Consider the following 7,500-nt stretch of genomic DNA (forward strand, 5'->3'; position numbering starts at 1 on the left):
GACGATGCACCTTCGTCTGTCACACAGATAGGGTCTTGGACCCTGGAAGCCGTCCCCCTCGACTTCCGTAACGGTCGGCGGCCCTGTCCCGCCGCAGACGGGTCACCACTCCGTCTGTCTGTAGGGTCTTGGACCCTGGAAGCCGCCCCACTCGACTTCCATCGCGGTCGGCGGCCCTGGCCCGCCGCAGACGGGTCGCCACTCCGTCTGTCTGTAGGGTCTTGGACCCTGGAAGCCGCCCCACTCGACTTCCATCGCGGTCGGCGGCCCTGGCCCGCCGCAGACGGGTCGCCACTCCGTCTGTCTGTAGGGTCTTGGACCCCGGAAGCCGCCTCACTCGACTTCCATCGCGGTCGGCGGCCCTGTCCCGCCGCAGACGGTGTGCCACTCCGTCTGTCACACAGATACATAAGGGTGTCTCGGAACCCCGGACGCCGACCGAGACGAAACGCGTGGGGTCGGTGCGCCCGAGAGGGTAGGGTGCCCCGGGGCCGGCCGCTCGCCCGACCGGCTTCCGGGACTCCTTGACCGCTCGGGAGACCTATCCACGCGCCCGCCCGACCGGCGGCCGGGGGCCCTCGACCGCCACACGCGTACCGACGACCGGGGGGTTTCCGTTTTACGGCCGACGCCGAGATCCTTCGACGGTTCCAACATGGGTTGTTACGCTTTTGTGTTCGCCCGTGTCTGAGCATATATGGTCGGGTCGAACCTTTGAGGCCGTAGCCTGGAGATCCAGGGCGGATCTTATCTCACAACACGTGTGTCTTTGAGGCCGTAGCCTAGATCCAGAGACTTTAGGATCTTTTTAGCAGTTTTAAGGCCGTAGCCTTGATCCAGGGCGGATCTTTTGAGCAGCTTTAAGGCCGTAGCCTTGATCCAGGGCGGATCTTTTCACAGGTTTTAAGCCGAAGCGCCTTGATCCAGGGACTTTTGGATCTTTTTTTGCCGTTTTTAGGCCGTAGCCTTGATCCAGGGCGGATCGTTTTGCGGCCGTAGCCGAGTTCCATCACCCAAGGTAGCTTTAGTTTTTAGGCATTAGCCTTGATGATCCAGGGCGGATCGTTTTGCGGCCGTAGCCGAGTTCCATCACCCAAGGTAGCTTTAGTTTTTAGGCATTAGCCTTGATATGATCCAGGCCGGATCTTTCCGCCTAGGCGGCATGCGGATATGGGTTACCCGTCTTTCGACACTCGCCCGGGGCGCTGCCTCACATCAGACGCCCTTCGTCCGTTCCAACCGTTCCAGTTCTTTTAACGGTTTTTCGTTCATCGCACACCGACGCGCACAGACCTTTCTTGGGATCTGCCGCAGGGAGGGAGGACGCTGGAGGTCCACTTTCGAAGCAACCCATCCCTATATACCCGATGGCACCTGTTCAAACGACCGCCCCTTGAGAGAAGGGGCCCTTCCCGTGGCTCGTCCGGGAGGAGGCGCCCGCGTCGGAAGGCGCCGTAAGGTCGGAGACCCTGGAAGTGCACGAGTCACCCGCTTTTACCTCCAGGCCCTCTGTCGTACTTCTCGTGTCCGCTCACGAGACCTCGTTTCGGCTTTATGGAAGTGCACGAGTCACCCGCTTTTGCCTTTTCTGGAAGTGCACGAGTCACCCGCTTTTGCTTCCAGGCCCTCTGTCGTACTTCTCGTGTCCGCTCACGAGACCTCTCTTCGGCCTGGGGGTGCGCCACGTACACCCCCGCGTCCGCATTCGAGTCACCTCTTCGGGCTCATGAGGTAGGGTCGGTGACCCTGGAAGTCAGAGACTTCCAGGCCTTCTGTCGTACACCCTCGCGTCCGCTCACGAGACCTCTCTTCGGCCTGGGGGTGCGCCACGTACACCCTCCCGCGTCCGCTTTCGAGTCACCCATCTGGGCTACGGAGGTAGGGACGTGTGCCCTGGAAGAACCAGACTTCCAGGAGGGAGGGCCGCCCTGTCAGGCCCGCTTTCGAGTCACCCATCTGGGCTACGGAGGTAGGGACGGGTGCCCTGGAGGAACCAGACTTCCAGGAGGGAGGGCCGCCCTGTCAGGCCCGCTTTCGAGTCACCCATCTGGGCTACGGAGGTAGGGACGGGTGCCCTGGAGGAACCAGACTTCCAGGAGGGAGGGCCGCCCTGTCAGGCCCGCTTTCGAGTCACCCATCTGGGCTACGGAGGTAGGGACGTGTGCCCCGGAGGAACCGGACTTCCAGGAGGGAGGGCCGCCCTGTCAGGCCCGCCTCGGAGTCACCTCTCTGGGCTAAGGAGGCAGGGACGTGTGCCCTGGAGGAACCAGACTTCCAGGAGGGAGGGCCGCCCTGTCAGGCCCGCTTTCGAGTCACCCATCTGGGCTACGGAGGTGGGGACGGGTGCCCTGGAGGAACCAGACTTCCAGGAGGGAGGGCCGCCCTGTCAGGCCCGCCTCGGAGTCACCTCTCTGGGCTAAGGAGGCAGGGACGTGTGCCCTGGAGGAACCAGACTTCCAGGAGGGAGGGCCGCCCTGTCAGGCCCGCTTTCGAGTCACCCATCTGGGCTACGGAGGTGGGGACGGGTGCCCTGGAGGAACCAGACTTCCAGGAGGGAGGGCCGCCCTGTCAGGCCCGCCTCGGAGTCACCTCTCTGGGCTAAGGAGGCAGGGACGTGTGCCCTGGAGGAACCAGACTTCCAGGAGGGAGGGCCGCCCTGTCAGGCCCGCCTCGGAGTCACCTCTCTGGGCTAAGGAGGCAGGGACGTGTGCCCTGGAGGAACCAGACTTCCAGGAGGGAGGGCCGCCCTGTCAGGCCCGCTTTCGAGTCACCCATCTGGGCTACGGAGGTAGGGACGTGTGCCCTGGATGAACCGGACTTCCAGGAGGGAGGGCCGCCCTGTCAGGCCCGCTTTCGAGTCACCCATCCGGGCTACGGAGGTAGGGACGTGTGCCCTGGAGGAACCAGACTTCCAGGAGGGAGGGCCGCCCTGTCAGGCCCGCCTCGGAGTCACCTCTCTGGGCTAAGGAGGCAGGGACGTGTGCCCTGGAGGAACCAGACTTCCAGGAGGGAGGGCCGCCCTGTCAGGCCCGCCTCGGAGTCACCTCTCTGGGCTAAGGAGGCAGGGACGTGTGCCCTGGATGAACCGGACTTCCAGGAGGGAGGGCCGCCCTGTCAGGCCCGCTTTCGAGTCACCCATCTGGGCTACGGAGGTAGGGACGTGTGCCCTGGAGGAACCAGACTTCCAGGAGGGAGGGCCGCCCTGTCAGGCCCGCCTCGGAGTCACCTCTCTGGGCTAAGGAGGCAGGGACGTGTGCCCTGGATGAACCGGACTTCCAGGAGGGAGGGCCGCCCTGTCAGGCCCGCTTTCGAGTCACCCATCTGGGCTACGGAGGTAGGGACGTGTGCCCTGGAGGAACCAGACTTCCAGGAGGGAGGGCCGCCCTGTCAGGCCCGCCTCGGAGTCACCTCTCTGGGCTAAGGAGGCAGGGACGTGTGCCCTGGAGGAACCGGACTTCCAGGAGGGAGGGCCGCCCTGTCAGGCCCGCTTTCGAGTCACCCATCTGGGCTACGGAGGTAGGGACGTGTGCCCCGGAGGAACCAGACTTCCAGGAGGGAGGGCCGCCCTGTCAGGCCCGCCTCGGAGTCACCTCTCTGGGCTAAGGAGGCAGGGACGTGTGCCCTGGAGGAACCGGACTTCCAGGAGGGAGGGCCGCCCTGTCAGGCCCGCTTTCGAGTCACCCATCTGGGCTACGGAGGTAGGGACGGGTGCCCCGGAGGAACCAGACTTCCAGGAGGGAGGGCCGCCCTGTCAGGCCCGCCTCGGAGTCACCTCTCTGGGCTAAGGAGGCAGGGACGTGTGCCCTGGAGGAACCGGACTTCCAGGAGGGAGGGCCGCCCTGTCAGGCCCGCTATCGAGTCACCCATCTGGGCTACGGAGGTGGGGACGTGTGCCCTGGAGGAACCAGACTTCCAGGAGGGAGGGCCGCCCTGTCAGGCCCGCCTCGGAGTCACCTCTCTGGGCTACGGAGGTAGGGACGTGTGCCCTGGAGGAACCGGACTTCCAGGAGGGAGGGCCGCCCTGTCAGGCCCGCCTCGGAGGCCTCCCCTCGGGCAGGGGAGGCAGGGTCGGGGACCCTGGAGGAACCGGACTTCCAGGAGGGAGGGCCGCCCTGTCAGGCCCGCCTCGGAGGCCTCCCCTCGGGCAGGGGAGGCAGGGTCGGGGACCCTGGAGGTGCCGGACCTCCAGGGGGACGGAGGCCGAACCCGTGGCCGGGGAGGGTGAGCCTTGCCGGGCTAGGCTCGCGCGGGTTCGAAGGCCTGGTTCGAGAGGACCCCTTCCCCTATATACCCGATGGCACCTGTTCACACTACTGCCCTTTCGAGAGGGGACCCCGACCGGTCCGCGGCCGGGACGGCGCACCTCGGTCGGCCTCGGCGAGTGGGTCGGGGTGCCTGGAGGTGCGCGAGCGGCCCGCCTGGAAGTGCGCGAGCCACCCGACTCTGGCGGCCGGCGCCCCCGGGCCCGTGCCCGCGGCCGACTCGTCTGACCCGGCATCGTCAAGGTCACCAATACCACGGAGCGTCTACGACGCCCCGTTTCCGAGATATCGGCCAATGAACTGCCGGGCGCCGTATCTCGGCCGGGGAAGGTCCTACGGACTCGGGGCCGGGCTCGTCGGAAAGGTCTCGCCCGGGGCTTTCCGACGAGACCGGCCGCGGGTCCGTGCGACCCCGGGGGCCCGAGATACTTCCGGTCGAAAATTCGAATTTCGTTACCGCGCTGCTCCGGCGCCCCGGGTCCGGGGCCTTCGCCCTTCGGGTGGGTGGCTCCTCCGCGGGGGGCCTTTCGAACGAGCCCACCCGCGCGTCGCTAGCCCTTTCCGGGGCCGAGATACGGCCTACCCCCGCGGGATTTTCCCACGGCCGTTTCTCGGGCGCCTCGGGTCCGGGGCCTTCGCCCTTCGGGTCGGTCGCTATGCCGGAGGGGAGCTTTCGAACGAGCCCTCCCTCGAGTCTCTGGCCCTTTCCCGGGCCGAGATACGGGCGGGTGGTCGCGGAATTTTCGCTCGTCCGGGGCTCCGGCGCCCCTAGCGTCCGCCTCGGAGGTCGCCCGGACGCGCGGCCGGTCTCGTTCGAAAGGTCCGTCCCGGGGCTTTCCGACGAGCCCGGCCTCGGGTCCGTGCGACCCCGCCCGCCGGAGATACGTCCGGTCGAAGCTCGCGGAAATTCCCGCGGCCGTATCTCGGGCGCCTCGGGTCCGGGGCCTTCGCCCTTTGGGTCGGTCGCTCCGCCGGAGGGGGCCTTTCGAACGAGCCTACCCGCGAGCCTCTAGCCCCTTCCCCGGCCGAGATACGGCGGTCTGTGCCCGGATTTTCCCACGGCCGTTTCTCGGGCGCCTCGGGTCCGGGGCCTTCGCCCTTCGGGTCGGTCGCTATGCCGGAGGGGAGCTTTCGAACGAGCCTACCCGCGAGCCTCTAGCCCTTTCCCCGGCCGAGATACGGCGGTCTGTGCCCGGATTTTCCCACGGCCGTTTCTCGGGCGCCTCGGGTCCGGGGCCTTCGCCCTTCGGGTCGGTCGCTATGCCGGAGGGGGGCTTTCGAACGAGCCTACCCGCGAGCCTCTAGCCCTTTCCCCGGCCGAGATACGGCGGTCCCTCCCCGGATTTTCCCACGGCCGTTTCTCGGGCGCCTCGGGTCCGGGGCCTTCGCCCTTCGGGTCGGTCGCTATGCCGGAGGGGAGCTTTCGAACGAGCCTACCCGCGAGCCTCTAGCCCTTTCCCCGGCCGAGATACGGCGGTCTGTGCCCGGATTTTCCCACGGCCGTTTCTCGGGCGCCTCGGGTCCGGGGCCTTCGCCCTTCGGGTCGGTCGCTATGCCGGAGGGGGGCTTTCGAACGAGCCTACCCGCGAGCCTCTAGCCCTTTCCCCGGCCGAGATACGGCGGTCCCTCCCCGGATTTTCCCACGGCCGTTTCTCGGGCGCCTCGGGTCCGGGGCCTTCGCCCTTCGGGTCGGTCGCTATGCCGGAGGGGAGCTTTCGAACGAGCCTACCCGCGAGCCTCTAGCCCTTTCCCCGGCCGAGATACGGCGGTCTGTGCCCGGATTTTCCCACGGCCGTTTCTCGGGCGCCTCGGGTCCGGGGCCTTCGCCCTTCGGGTCGGTCGCTATGCCGGAGGGGGGCTTTCGAACGAGCCTACCCGCGAGCCTCTAGCCCTTTCCCCGGCCGAGATACGGCGGTCCCTCCCCGGATTTTCCCACGGCCGCAGCACGGGCGCCTTTGCTCGGATCGACTCGCCCTTTGGGTCGGTCGCTCCACGCGAGGGGACCTTTCGAACGAGCCTACCCGCGAGCCTCTAGCCCTTTCCCCGGCCGAGATACGGCGGTCCCTCCCCGGATTTTCCCACGGCCGCAGCTCGGGCGCCCTTGCTCGGATCGACTCGCCCTTCGGGTCGGTTGCTCTACCGGAGCGGCCCTATCCAACGAGCCAACCCGCTTCTCTCTAACCCTAAGCCCGGCCGAGATACGGCGGTCCCTCCGCGGATTTTCCCACGGCCGCAGCTCGGGCGCCTTTGCTCGGATCGACTCGCCCTTTGGGTCGGTTGCTCTACCGGAGCGGCCCTATCCAACGAGCCAACCCTCGTCTCTCTAACCCTAAGCCCGGCCGAGATACGGCGGTCCCTCCGCGGATTTTCCCACGGCCGCAGCTCGGGCGCCTTTGCTCGGATGAACTCGCCCTTTGGGTCGGTTGCTCTACCCGAGCGGACCTTTCCAACGAGCCAACCCTCGTCTCTCTAACCCCAAGCCCGGCCGAGATACGGGGTACCACCGCCTGACCTTTAAACGGCCGTAACTCGGGCGCCTTTGCTCGGATCGACTCGCCCTTTGGGTCGGTTGCTCTACCGGAGCGGCCCTATCCAACGAGCCAACCCTCGTCTCTCTAACCCTAAGCCCGGCCGAGATACGGGGTACCACCGCCTGACCTTTAAACGGCCGTAACTCGGGCGCCTTTGCTCGGATCGACTCGCCCTTTGGGTCGGTTGCTCCACCCGAGGGGACCTTTCCAACGAGCCAACCCTCGTCTCTCTAACCCTAAGCCCGGCCGAGATACGGGGTACCACCGCCTGACCTTTAAACGGCCGTAACTCGGGCGCATTTGCTCGGATCGACTCGCCCTTTGGGTCGGTTGCTCCACCCGAGGGGACCTTTCCAACGAGCCAACCCTCGTCTCTCTCTAACCCTAAGCCCGGCCGAGATACGGGGTACCACCGCCTGACCTTTAAACGGCCGTAACTCGGGCGCATTTGCTCGGATCGACTCGCCCTTTGGGTCGGTTGCTCTACCCGAGGGGACCTTTCGAACGAGCCTACCCGCTTCTCCCTAACCCCAAGCCCGGCCGAGATACGGCGGTCCCTCCGCGGATTTTCCCACGGCCGCAGCTCGGACGCCCTTGCTCGGATCGACTCGCCCTTTGGGTCGGTTGCTCTACCGGAGCGGCCCTTTCCAACGAGCCAACCCTCGTCTCTCTAACCCTAAGCCCGGCCGAGATACGGGGCACCACCG

This window comes from Paramisgurnus dabryanus, unplaced genomic scaffold (assembly GCF_030506205.2).
Source record: "Paramisgurnus dabryanus unplaced genomic scaffold, PD_genome_1.1 h2tg000181l_1_83684__unordered_in_group6, whole genome shotgun sequence".
NCBI lineage: Eukaryota > Metazoa > Chordata > Actinopteri > Cypriniformes > Cobitidae > Paramisgurnus > Paramisgurnus dabryanus.